Here is a 15,147-nt window from a genome sequence, read left to right as displayed (position 1 = left end):
ATAAAATAGTTCACTGCACAAAATAACTCTGTGTGCAGACTGCATGTAAAAATAGGAATCCAAACTTAACATACTTTAAATACTTCGAAAGAGAAAAAAATGATCATTTATATTAATTTTCTTCTAAAAAAAAACCTTCCGCAACAAAATATAGTTCCTCACTTAATGCCTTTGGTATGGAATTAAATCATGTAGTTTTAACTGAATATAGTTTATTTGGCATTGTAGAAACCAAATGTATTGTAAGAATTAAAACATTATCCAGAATTTTTTTAAATATAGGTTAAAATAGAAATCTGCTCAAAAGCTCAGGAGCGAACTCCGTTAATTACGAAGAGTCAAAATGACGATCTATACGATCCCGATGTAATTAATGTAAAAAAAAAGAAGAGAATAGAGATTTTTATTGTGGTTTCTTTAGGTATACCAAATCCTTTCCTTGATCATTTGCGGAATTTCAATAAATTGAACAATTGCACTAAATCTCCCCCCTCCATAAAAAGGAAAAAAAAGGTTCCTTAAACTTTTTAAATTTAAATTTAGTTAATTAATTCTTTGATATTGTATTTATGATATACACAAAGGCAATGTTTTAATCTAAAAATGTTAATTCTCTACATTGCTTTTTTCCCGTTACAATCGGCCGCATAATGTTGAGAATAAATATTACCGGTATGTCTAAATATTATCATATTACGAAAATAAATATTTTCTTGCTTTTCTTTTTCTTTGAAAAAAAAAATGAGAAAGAGTAACCGTTTTCAGAAGGTCACTGATCATAGAGAAACAATTCTAAAAATGTAGAGGTGTATTTCTTTCCTCCCCTTAGCTGGGTTATTTCTCCTGTTTTCCGAAGAATTATGTTTTTTCCCCTCACAAATACACAGATACATTTACAGTGTGTTGCAAGGAACACAAGAACTGAAAACCAAAGTTTATACGAATTAAAGTAAGTATCAACAGTAAAAATTATTTACTGAAATTAATACAACGGTTGCACCCCATTGAGAAAATCTTTTACTGTAAACAGTTTCAGTTCGCATTTCCTCGAATAAAAACAAACTGATTGATACCAATGTAGATGATAGCATTGTAGATGATTCAGACACATGAATAATTGCAATATTGTCACTGAAAAAAAAACATAAAACATGGTGTTTTTTTAATTCCAGGACATTAGTAGATAAACGAAATTTAGAGATAATATAGTTTCACGATAACTGCAGTTCTGCTCTTTTGCAGGACAAAATGATATATTTTAGTGAAATATGACATAAAATCAATTGTTTAAAATATGTTATTTTTTCAGTGACACATTTTTTTGAGTAATTTATCACTATTACTGACAAAATATATTTTGAGTATTATTCCGTATCTAAAATACTGTATTGATTTGGGCTATATGTACCGTAGATATAGGCCAGAGTAGCTTAGATATGAACCGACTAGAAAGTTAGGGGTCTTGAGTTTAATTCCTGGTCCTGTCGTAAATTTTCTCTTTTTCTGTTACAATACGAGGGTTGTCCCAGAAAAACGCAAACATTTTCAATATCTTTTGTTTCACTACTACTATAAAGTTAAAAACAGGCATACACCATAATCAACATTTTTTTAATAATGCATAAAAATTTCAATAAGATATCTCTATAAATAAGATTTTTCTCTTAGATAAACGAATCTTACAAAATAGCTGTCGGCGCAACACTATTATTGAAACATGCTTCTGATTAAATTCGTCTGAAGCATAAATTCAACACTGTATTTAACCTCTTTTAGTTACCAAGTAATCCATATAAGATATTAGCGTTACCAAAAGATCAAGGAATTAATTCCTTTAATTTATTAGAAAGTTTCCCAACCCCGATCATAAATCTAACTGCTCGTTTAGTTGAAAGGCGGTCGCCTTGTATGACGTTCAGCTCCTGACTATTCAGTTTGTGTTCATTTCTGTTCTATCAAATGCTTCTTCCATTGAATAACCAGTCAAGCCATCCTCGAACCTCTTCAACTAGGTATAAATCTGTGTCCGAGATATACGTTTGTGTCGTTCCGTCGTTAACATCTCTTTTCCCGCTCACTACAGTACTGCTTGATAATATGGTGCTCCACATTATCGCCCGACGTCATAATTTTTGACAATATCGAACTAAAAGTGTTTGGGCATTTAACGTCACATTTTTGTCACTAATGATGCCAAATTAATGAATTTTTACTTAATGTAATGATGATTGATTGATTGATTAATGTTTTACGCCTAATCGGCATTATTTCAGCCATATATATTGGCGAACTTAATGTAATGAGTACACCAGATCATAGAGTTTCAATGGAGTTATTTTTTTTTCATATTATATTTCCGTATAGCTTGGTATTAAAGACAGTTTCATTGACAATGATATTTCCTAAGCTAAAAAAAATTGCAGTGCGCCGACCACCGATGTTTGACACACTTTAAATGCTGTTGTTACATGATCATGACATTACAACAAAAAATATTTTGTCAAAATAACGAAAATATTTTTCAACAAAGTGCAAAAAAATTATTAATTTTGGCTGAATAGTTTTTGAAATATTTAAAAAGTTCGCGTTTTCTGGGGCAACCTTCGTACAAATAAATAAAAAAAATGCATATAAAAATAAACTTAGATAAATGTCAAATTGACAAACATATGTGCCCAAAGCCTATAATTCGCATTTTTGAAGTAAATGATTCATAACTGTTCAATTTTGTTTACGGGAATTTGATGCTGTGTCGCACAACGTCAAAGTTTGAGTCTGTTATCCTGGACGTAGCGAGGATGACTGTTTCTGCTTATTAATGACATTCCAAACGAGTTCATGAATCGCTGAAAGATCAAGACCTTCCGTAGCGTATTGCTGAATTCCTCCCGAACTAAACCTAGCGCCCTATCTGTGTACCCATAAATCTTAGGTTGTTGAAACAGAAGATGTGACCGGTCGGCAGGGGGACGCTCATTCCTCAATGGCACCTGATCCCACCTCTGATATTTTTTGAGGTCCATGTATGCCCTGTTCCCGATTTGTATTGTTTAAATGGACTTTGAGCTTGAACACTGTTTGTTTTTTCCATATTTCATCAATCAGCGACTTTCGTCAAACAATATCTTTTCTCCTTTACAAAGATCAAAAACACTGGTGGATAAATCTAATTTCATTTCTTGCAATTCAAATACGAATTCACTGTTTTCAATTTTTTTTTTCAGTATAAAAATATGCTTTGCATAATATTGTCTGGTTTTAGTTGTATGACATAAACCACACCACACTTGTGTTTTGATCTCGGCCCTGGTATCGGTCCAAGCCCGGAGTGTGATATTCTATATTTATCGAATAATTGATACTTAATTGTTCCTAACAACGTATTAGTTATTTTAAATCTTTCTTTATTTCTCATTGACAACATTTATATAGTGTTTGGAGACCAGATCTTCCAGAAACTGTTTGAATTCTGATGAGCTCTTTTATTAACCGACCTGATTTGTATTCTTTTGAAGCAAAATTTATTTAAAAACTTCTACATGAGAAGGAGAAAACTATTTGATTGGCCTTCAACTCGACATTCAGATATGTGTATATAGACGACGTTTTATCATAAACAATAATTACTTCCATTCAGATGTATATATATCCTAACGAACTAACTCGTTTCAAAACACCGGAATCTGCCACATCTGCTTTATATTTGGATGTTATACTGACTTTAGACGATAAGGGGCGACTAACAATTAAATTGTATGACAAATAAGATGATTTCAGCGATTCCTTCTAATTTTCTTACTTATGTAGTAATATTCCACTTTCACCTACATATGATGTTTTCTTTTTCCACTTATTCGATACTCAAAGCATGTTCTGAGTTTTAAATCGAGACAGGCTACTTATAGATAAATTGATGCTACAGAGATTTCAACAACCTCATTTATTGTCAACATTTTGTGAATTCGATGGTCGTTATAATGACCTCGTTAGAAATATAATCTTTCATTGGGTCGTAATTTGGATGAGCCTTCGTTTTCAGACTGAATTTCAATACGGAATGTTCTGTCTACATGACTTATGCATAGCGCACGAAGCGGGTTTGACCAGTCAACAGGGAATGCTTACTTCTCCAAAGCAACTAATCCCATCTCTGGTATTTGCAGGGGTCCATTTTTTTTTTTAGATCGACCAATGTTCGTTATCTTCACCTTTTTCATGAAATATGTGGAGATAACGAACAGTATTTAAGCTTAAAAGTCCATTAAACATTACAAAATAGGAGTAGAGCAAACACGGACCTCTAAGACATCAGAGGTGGGATCAGGTGCCATGGAGGCTCTTTGTCATGATCGGGAAATAACTGGAAAATCCGCCGACAATTCATAGAGGAGTAATACGAAAATATATGGGGTTCTTGAAAAAATACACATTGGGCTCGGCTTACGCCTCGCCCAATATGCATTTTTTCAAGGACCCCATATATTTCCGTATTACCCCTCTAAGTATCTATATAACTAATATTGAGGGCTCGGCAAGCCTCGCCCTCAATCACGTTTTCTTATCGCTTATATTTCAACACAGTAACCATGTATTTTATATATAACCTGGGTTGGAACAGTATATGCTTTTTATTAACTGCTTCGCGATTTATAAAGTGTAAACTGACTCAACCCAGGTTATACAGTACAACCAGCTATTAAATTCATTCCTTAAATAATGAATCAGTTACCCCCATTAAAATGGACTTCTTATCTTGTTTTTATAACAAGTAAGTGTCATATTATAATATTTTTTTTATCTCATTCTCCAAGAGTTAGTAGTCTCTTTACAACAAGTTTGATATCATATTAAAACGTTTCAATTAGTTAGTCCTCTTTTTATCATTATAATTAATTAGCTAACTTGTTAACGACTTAGTATCTGACGATAACATGTTACATATGTAGCTATTTCATCAAAATAGGTTTTTTTTTTTATCTCGTTATTCAGGAGACAGTAGTCTCGCTAGAAAGAGTTTGTTTAATTGGCCAATCTTGATAGCTTTGCTTACATTTTTATTAGCTAGTCAAATTGCGCACAGACTCCAGTATCAAACTGTCCAAACTCCTTATAAGTAAATGGATAATTTATTGTTTTGATAATATTTATTTGAATATTTATTCTTTTAATATATTTTCTCCCACCTTTGTTAAACAGTTTAAACTGTTGAAATATATCTTGCTACAACACAAAATACTAAGTATATTATGGTCATTTATGTATTTGATGGAAAAAATAGGTGAATTCTGAAGAAAAAAAATGTTAAAATTCCTGATAATTTAAAATACAGTTTTTGAGTTCTGAATTCTGCCTACTTGATACTATACGGACTTTGTCAGGAACTGATTAGCCTCGGCCTTTGGCCTCGGTCAATCAATTCCTCACCAGGTCTGCATTCTCATATGTTGAACTCATCAAAAGTATTTTTTTTTTCTTAACGGGATTACTGTATTTTTTTAAACTTGACAGAAATTAGACTATCCAGTTTTCGTTGCAAATATGGTCATGATGCAAAATTTTCAGAAATTTGCAAAAAATTTTCAGACTCTCGAGTCTCAATAAGCCACTAGCATGAATAGTAGGTGATTGATTTACTATTTGAAAGTGTAAAAATACCACAGTCATACATGTTAGTCAAGTAAATGATTTTTCATTTCCATAAGTAGAATGTTTTTGCCTAGTTAACATCCTTAAAGATCTGATTTTTGTTGAGGAATTGCTACATACTGATTCTTCATAAATGTATTTGTTGCTATGTGGACAAGTTCTGTTGCTATGGATGAATTAATTTAAAAATACTTTTTTAAAAAACCAGTTTGACAATGCCTATTCTGGGCAATAGCGATTCAATTATTAGAATCAGATAATCTTTTAAAAACTTAGATGAATATGTGCTAAAAATAACTTTCAATGCTCCATTGCTTAGAAAAATTTGCTGTTGCCATGGAGATAGCTTATTGTAAAATAGTCTGTAGTATACAAGGAAGAATATTTCATATTTTTATTATTTTAAAATTTGTTTTTGGTACTCAATAATTACAATTTATCCGATTTTTCTTCCAATGCTTTACATTTTCCCCTTTTTAAATTTTTTAAACCATCCATTTTTGTTGCTCAGCAACAGATAGAAATTTTAAATTTGCAAAACTTTTTACTTCAAATTCTTAGAGAGGCTTTCATGTGGTTTTACATGAAATAGATGAAACAATTGTATTAAGATGGTGAAATAAATAATATCGACTTGAATTTTGCTAAAATCAAGCAAAATGCTGAATCAGCAAAAAATTTGAAACATGTATCTTTACCTGTGTCTATAGCAAATATATTAGAGAATGTAATTTCTTTTTATTACATTGACAGATCCCTTTAAACGTGTATCTTTCTTATTACACTAAATAAGAATAAAAATACTTTATTTACATTTCGTATAAAACCTTCAAAATGATTGAAATTTCGTTAATCTTTAAAGGAGAATTGCCCAGTTGCTAGGGAAATTTCTTTGTCCAGGTTTCCATAGTAACAATAACCCAAAATATTTCTCCTTCCACATACATGGTTTATAGCCCAAGAAAAAAATTTGAGTGAAAAATCATTAATTTCTAAGAACCCCGTGTATCACTTACTGCCTGATTGCTACGTGGTCCTGTACTTAAATTCTAGTCTTGAACATTATTTTTCCATGCAAAACCTGGAGCCACTCACCCAACCGATTTAAACAAATGTGAGTCTACATTACCTGAGAATGCTTGTATATTAGTCCTCTTAATAGTTCTTGAAAAGATAATTTGGATTTTCTAAGTAAAACAAAACCTGGGACCAACATGTATATATCAGGCACGTAGCATCATTTTTTGTTGCTGTATGTTCAAATAAGGATTATGTAGGAGTGTATGAATAAAAATTGTAACTGAAAAAAGTTGGGACCCTATCACACACGCACGCACGCGAAATAAGTTTCTCGAGTTTGGACAATTTTCCTTTTCTTTCTGGTAAGTTGAAATTTTTTCTCTGACTGCCCCCCCCCCCCATTTCAAAAACGTTGCTATATCCCCATATATAGTTTGAACCTTTAGCCATTGAGGAAGCCTTCATTTAGGTTTTGTCTTTTTTGCGTCAATAGTTCCCATTTTCACGGTTTTTCCTTTAATGAGGGCTTTTTTCTTTTTACCCTCCGAAAAATAGGAATATTTTATGCCATGTTAGTTGATGTTAGTTGAAGTTAACCCAGTGGTTTTGAGCAATTGAAAATATAAGAAAGTTTAATTGTAAATGACAGCAGGCGAAAGAAAAAACATGAATAAAATAACACGTGAGCAGAGAAGCCCTATGAATGCTCAGGTGAGCTAAAACGTGATCTAGCATATGTATGTAGCAAAAGGAATTCGAACATAATATGGTAAGAACTCAGTACCTTACTGGCTACTCTCTTTAGAGAAGTGGACAGGCTCTAGCCTACAAAGGTGAAAGCCTGTCCACTTCTCTAAAAAGAATACCTTCCGGGCCAGGTTAGTTGCAGTTAACTCCGAATAAGACAATTGACCATGATCTTTTGTGAAATCGAAACATTATTATTGGCTGTGTGACCGATCAGTTTGGGAATGTCAACAATTTGGCTTTCTACAATAACTTGCAACCCTTAAATTTAAAATCCAGTGCTCTGCCCATCTTCGCTAGCCAAGGTTTCTTAGTGCTCTGCCCATCTTCGCTAGCCAAGGGTTTCTAATACGCTACTCTCTTCATAAGTTTATGAGGAGAGTAGCTTATCAGAAACCCTTGGCTAGCGAAGATGTGCTCTGCCGAGCTAAATGATTTAAACCCACAAGATAGTGCTCATAGGAGCTTGGCCTCACTATGTACTTTTAAATGTACACCTTTTTAAACTCTTTCGTGAGATTTGTAACCCCTAAGAAATCTTACACACGAGGTACCACATCTCATGTTAGTTTCGATACTTCAGCAACAATCTGACCGATTTACTAGGGTTGTCCACAATGTGTCTTGAACCTACAAACCTCAGATATAAAATCCAATGTCCTTCCAACTGAGCTTAATGGTGACCCACAAGATAGTTCTAGTAGATTTTTTTCAATATGTAATTTAATTCTGTTACATTTCCCCCCTTTTTCTTGAGATTTCTTACCACTAAGAAAGCTTTGCACACGAGATTCTACAAACGTCACATTTTATGTAGCTTTCTGTACTTGTGTGCAGCAATATGACCGACTAGCTAGGGGGCGTCTAAATGTGGATTTAACCTAAAACTTATCTAAAAATCTGAGTTAAAGGTTTATCCTACTAACTAGTGCTAGTAGGAATGTGGCCTCACTATATCCAACAAATAATGTATTTATCTCTGTTACAGTTTGTTCTTTACTTTATAGATATGAAAAACAAAACATGATTTGTTGGAACTTTTATATCATGAATCATTTATTAACAAATAAATGAGTAGAGTCCACTTATTTGCTGTAGCGAACTAGTTAATCTGATAGATATTGGTGTAGTGCTTCGGGTTACATATGTGTCCAAGTACTGCATGCATGGCAACCAGAGCATCGTGTGTTATGGAGACCATAGTTGGATTGGAGTCGATGATATCAATGACATTTTTCTGAGGAAAATAAAAATGTAAAACATTTAAACAAGATGGATTCCTTCAAGCGTATTAAGTTATGAGTCTCATGCAAGTTTTTAAAGACAAAAAATATAATTTTTCCCTTTCTTTTATGTTGATGATCGGTTGCGGCGAATCTTTATTATGTGTTACACACGTACATAATGTACGAAACATTTTTTTTTATCTGTGTCATATAAATGTTTAATTTCATTTTCGAGTTAAAAGTGGGAGTTATTTTACATTTTGTAAAAAAAAAAAATCTTATTACAGGTTTTAAACAACCAAAAAGGTCTAGGTTTTCCAAATAAGTCGTTTACAGTTTTATGTTCTAAAAAAATGAATATTTTTACGTGGTATATTATTATTTGTTTTTTAAACTGTTCATGAAAAAAGATGTTTGTGAAACATTGAGTCATTCCAGTGAAGCCAATTTCGAATTTTAAATACTCTGGTAAAAATGTAAAAGGGTTATTTAGTCGAGGACTTTCTCTGTTTTGTGTCGTTTGCAAAGCAGAGAGACAATCCTGAAACAATTTGTTTGACTCTTTTTATCTATCTGTAAATCCATTAAAGCCCAAGTTACCAATTACGTAACTCAGTTCTCCAATAGTGTCTTCACTTTTTTCTCACCAAAGGAAAAAGCATCGCGCTTTTGGATAAAAACTAAGTCGTTCATTAACATGATATCATTTTTTTTTATTTTATTATTTTTTTTACCTCAATTGTATGAAGTCCATGTGAAGAATGAACGTCCATCTGTTCCTGTGGACTTGTTTTATACAGATAACACGTATGTCCAGATCTTACTGACAAAATATGCTACAATGAAAATGAACAAAAAAGATACATCATATATTTGTATATTTCACTACCTATTATACGTGTATCAGGAAAAAGAGTTCACTCCAAATATATGATAAACTTGTCTCGCAACCTAGTCTCTCTACTTCATTCAGTATAGTTTTCTTTTCTGCTTGAACTTTCAGTAAGGCGTGACATTCTCGGCGATACGTAATAAGCGTTTCTCAAATGGTGACCTACATTCTCATTGGTTATAAAATGAATAACATTAATTAGCAACCTTAGATTGTTGTTAACAAACGATGAGATGACATAAACCACACCTCTTTATTGTAAGAAACGATGTAATTGGTTCCTTGCGTCACTCGTTGACGCCACTTTTATCCAATATGCATTTCATCCGTGAATGAAAGCTGTGTAAATTTCAGTATTGATGAGCTAATCTGGCAATCAATGAAAATCTAGTTCACTACTTGAGAGACGCTAATTACATGTATGTATAGCCGAGAATGTCACGCCTTACTGATAATTCAAGCAAAAAAAGAGAATTGTACTAAATCACGTCTTGTCAAAGTAAGCAACTTACATCATACTTGAAATAGCAGTAAATGTGCTTGCAAGATATGAAAATAAAACGTGGTTTGCTTCAAACTCTTGCAAAAATTACCTGCAGGTCATTAAACAAAATCATTTTGTTATTTGGGTTAGTAGTAAAGAAATTTATTTACCGTGTGATAGTCGTAGTAGAATGAGAATGATTCTCCCACTGATGCCTCGTGAGTTGGGCGCGTTCCATGAGAGTGTGGACGGTGGGCATGGGTGGAATGCTGCGGTCGGTTTGTTGTTGTTGCAGCCATAGCCTTGAAAAAAATATTTTTACCGAAATGATGCACAAGTGAATTGTGAAATTCTGGTGATAGTAAATCAGTTTGTACAGAGATGAACTTCTAAAACTCATCTTTTAATTTTTTTTCCAAATTACACTAAATTGAAAGTTTGAGGATTTTTTGATATCGTGAACCAAAGGGTCCAGTATAACTGATCACTAGGAGTACACAATATTATCGTTTCTTAATTTGTACCGCATATACATTTATTTTATTATTAGATTTTGAAAACTTTCACTTTTGCAAATAAGACAGAACTTTATTGAAAAGCATTAGCATGATTCAATGCGTCATTGTCACAAGTGGAGTACGAGTTCATTTCGAGCACCTGTCAATTGCATTTAATTTCGTAGACTGTACACATGTACATGTAAGTAGACTTAGTAACATATTATCCAACAAACAATTTCTAAACTCGAAATAAATGAAAGTATTTTTGAAATGTATTTCAATGCTGTTCATATTTGTGATGATCTTTGTTGATAGCATGATGATATCGTTACATATTTGTGGGCTCCAAATATTCTTGAAGAATTCCCCTAAACTCAAAATAATTTTTTGTAAGATTTTTGTACTCGCTCGTTATTCAATACGCTTGCTTATTGCATCATGTATAAAATGACCTTTAATTCTGTTACACCGTATTAACATGACATAACTTTGTCTGGAATACTATTTCCAAGCAGAAATTTTTCAATCAAGTATTGTGATAGAATAGTTAATGAAGGTTACTGATCAGAGAATCCAAGGAATTTAAAAAAGTGGAAACTTGAAATCTGTTTAAGAAACACAAATTAGATTACTCTAAGAAGCAACTCAGAAGAAAGAAATATTTTTATGAACATGACATTTTGAAAGAAACACTATTTTCAGCGGATTTAATTCGATTAGAAATAAAATATAACAAATTTTCCAAATTCATTATATCTTGAATTTTCCCAACCAATATTAATCAATTGCAAAGTACTCATCCAATATATATAGTTTTGATATGGTTATTAGATATTTTGGATACTTGGTCTATTCTACAAAGTATGAAATGTAAAAAATCCTTAGAGTGTTTATTTTACAGAACAATCTTATTTAAAAAATATGTAATAATTAAAATTAGATTATTGGTGAAAATTACATTCACAATCATAACAAAAGAGAGAATTCAAAATCATTATTTGAATGACTTCATCAATGATCAACAATTTATTTGAAATAGAAGAGGATAACACACAATCAATGTCAAATTTAATGATACCTTTTTTACAAAACAATCTACAAGCTAGCAACAAAGATCATCCCAGATCAGGTATATCTATCAAAGATTATTTTATTTTTTTAATTTGCTTTGTATTTAGAAATAATTTGGTTAATGAGATCTAACTCCGAAACAGTTTTAGAAAATCATAAACTCGACTCGTAATGACGTCTAAATGACGCTGATGCATTGATTTATATCAATAAATATATAATTATATATTTCGATCATTAAAATTTTTTATCTTTAAAATAAAAAAATGCGTTAACATGCAAATTTAATAAGACACTGTGTAGTTTACAGGTAGTACTCAATTCTTTAGAGGACCTTTCATTCACAATATGATTAGAACTAATTTTAGATATCCTATCTAACTCGTTATTATTTAATCGCTCAATTATATCTTAAATAAAATGTTTATCTCATAAAATTTGATAAAGCATTACCAGAGAAGTTGAACTCTGTTTACCAACAATTCAATTACAAAATCTTCAGATAAAATGTTTCCTTCCACATACTTTGTCCACGGCAATGTAATGCATTAAATTACAATTACTTTGAAATTTTTACCATTACAATTATACCATTACCATTACTCTCATTCAGAAAAGTAATTAATTAAATTACAATTACTTTGTAAAAACATTACACATTACATTTTATAAGAGAAAAACACAAATTTTATGACCACACAATTTATATCTATTCTTTTCACACTTTGTGCTTTCCCTCAGGTTTATAAGTCAGAGTGGTATTTGGATTTTGGATTCATCTATCATGTTCACGTAGTTTACCAATCTACAGTTGACAAAGAAAGAAACAGCTAGAACACTTTTAATGTTGTAGGTCTGTTCAGTCTCTGATGTTAGTTCCTCGGTTGGTATTTTTTAAATAAATGATAAACATATCATACTACATGTTTTATGTAAAGTGATATTTAATTAACAGATACTGCTGTAATTGTAAAATGAGTAGTTTTTAATAATTTGATGAATTAATCAGTACTTGTAATTAGCTGAGCAGGCAAAATAAATGAAGCTATAAATTGTAAATAGATGAAGATTTGAATTTTGAGGTGACTCTTAAGCTACCAAAAATGAATGATGGACAATATATCAATATTTATATTTGACCTAAGTTTCCCTTCATGTCTTAAAGTAGATCATACTGATCTTGTATCTTGTTACCAAGTCAATTTTACCAAAATGAACTTTGTGAAAAAAAAAAAAAACCAACAAGTTGAAAAATATAGTTTGTATCTTAATTGGTAGACTCAGTATACATGTATTAATGTCATTTGTTTTGCGGCTTTCTTTGAAACCTAATTATTTCTTTAAAAAAATAAATTCTGGCTCTCTTCAATTGATTTTATAACTGTCTTGTCAAGAAGTTTTCTATTAACACAATTATTTAGTATGTCTATCAATCACCATTTAATAAACTTTTTTTTTAAAAGTAAGATGTAGGATTTTGATTTTAAGACTTTAACATCATAAATAAGAAAAAAATCTCTAAGTGACCTTTATATGTTTCAGATTCAATAATAAAGAGAGATTAAAAACCAAAATGTAATTGAAACGTAATTGAAAAGTAATGGTCATTACTGTCATTTTTTTGAAAGTAATACACTACATTACAATTACTTGTAATTGAAAGATGAATCCATTACACATTACATCCAAGTACTTTGAAAAAATGTAATGATTACAATGCATTACCATTACACATTACCATTATCCCAGGTCTGATCTGAAAATTCATATACTTTAACCTAATTGAAGTTGCATAGGGAAACAATGTGACCATGTCTTTTTATGTGAAAGGTGAAAATAGAGATCAGGGATCAATCTCGTGAATCTAATAAAGAATACAAATCGGAAACAGGGCAAAAGAATGGATCCCTGGAACCATCACAAGTGGGATCAAGTGCAATGGAGGAGAAAGCATCCCCTGTCATCGGTCAAACCCACCGTGAGCCCTATGTATTGATCATGTAGACCAAGTAAGCTTTTTATTTTTGAAAAAAAGTTTGAGGTTTTAAATTTGCCAAAATTTCTTTGGAAATTTTCAGAATTCACACTGAATCTACGCCACGTCTTAAATATGTTGTATCACAATTCGTCTCAAGTTTCTCATTAACAGCAGTTAATATTTTAGTGAGGAATAAGGATAGGGGTTTGTTGAACATTTAATGGACGTTGCAAAATATCTTTGTTTGTAAGATTTTGGAATCCAGTATAGGTACAGTATATCATACAGACTTCCATTATCTAGAATGATAAAAATAATAAAACTAGTACTGCATGAAATGTGATTTTGAAGAATTTCATCTTTTGAAAGGGAAATGTTGGTATAATTTGGATTACTAGAGGTGGAATTAAAACCGAGTTCTTCTAAAATGCAGTTGTAAAACTGTGCCTCACAAAGGCAGTATTGTAATATATTATATGAAATATGGAGATAACGAACAGTATTCAAGCTCAAACTCCATAAAAACAATACAAATCGAGAGCAAAACCACAGACCTTAAAAAATATCAGAGGTAGGATAAGGTGCCATGGAGGAGTGAGCCTCCCCTGCCGACCACCGGTCACACCCGCCGTGTAGTCCTTTTCATGATCGGGAAACAACGGAAAAATCCGTCGACAATTCAATGTGTAAATAATGGCCTAACAATTGACATGAAATTGTCAGTCAGCAAATGACTTAATGATAGATTGTATTTGCTAACAAGATGATTGTATCGACCATAGAACTTACAAAATGATGACTTTAAACCAAACTATTGATATTCTTGTTTCATCAACTTGTTTGTCAATTATATGAGATGTTATAATATCAGAAGATTCAAAACATAATTTTCAAGCAGTTTTCATATTTTCGCATACATGGAGTTTGCATGTTTCCCTTTTATTTTTGTAATGCGATTCTTTAATATATTTCTAAGACGTTTCATCCATTCTGACAACCTTTTCATTTTTAGCCCATTGTCCAGGATACTAGTAATCTTCGACGTAATGGAAGTGATTTTGAAGTACACTTACATCACAAGTAATTATATTCCAAGCTGGAATATACATGTAGCTAAAGGAAGAGGAAGAATAAGAAAACGTTTGAGGATTTTGGTTAAACTGGCCAATATCTAGGTAGCGTAGACTTTTTGTTTACGAGTGATTTAAATTACCTCCAGTTATCAATAATTATATTATAAAATTGAAGTTCCAAACAATTTTGTCTTCCTTTCAGTATCAATATCAAGCTTTGATTACGCCTTTGCTTGGGATATCTATCCCATTAGGACACTTTAATTATATTTGTTGAAAAATTTGATTCAGAATAAGGACAAATCGATATGTGAAACTTTACAGAGAACATAATCAGGAAACCGCCAGCACTTTAAGGTGGAGCACTTAATGACTGCCAGGATAAGAAATTTGTAGTAAGTCTAAATGTACTCATATAAAACAAGGACCTGGTCAACCACGATTCACACATTTCTAGAGAATTTTAGAAGAAACAAATAGAAAAAAAAAATACAAACTTTGATTCGGTTT

At 31.8% G+C, this 15,147-nt stretch overlaps 1 long non-coding RNA gene across 1 annotated transcript; it reads right to left on the bottom strand.

The window, feature by feature from the left end:
- Positions 1 to 8,470: 8,470 nt before the first annotated feature.
- On the bottom strand, positions 8,471 to 10,280 carry LOC133186097 (uncharacterized). The gene is made up of 3 exons (XR_009721001.1): positions 10,186 to 10,280; positions 9,374 to 9,475; positions 8,471 to 8,650 (listed from the first exon to the last, which is right to left on the bottom strand). It is a non-coding gene; the product is annotated as an uncharacterized LOC133186097 (long non-coding RNA).
- Between the last annotated feature and the right edge of the window lie 4,867 nt (positions 10,281 to 15,147).

Source organism: Saccostrea echinata, unplaced genomic scaffold (genome assembly GCF_033153115.1).
Source record: "Saccostrea echinata isolate AGI-Se365-2 ecotype Australia unplaced genomic scaffold, CSIRO_AGI_Sech_v1 ptg000012l, whole genome shotgun sequence".
Lineage (NCBI taxonomy): Eukaryota > Metazoa > Mollusca > Bivalvia > Ostreida > Ostreidae > Saccostrea > Saccostrea echinata.
Note: the sequence above shows the minus strand (reverse complement) of the source record. Positions and strands in the feature narration are given on the sequence as shown.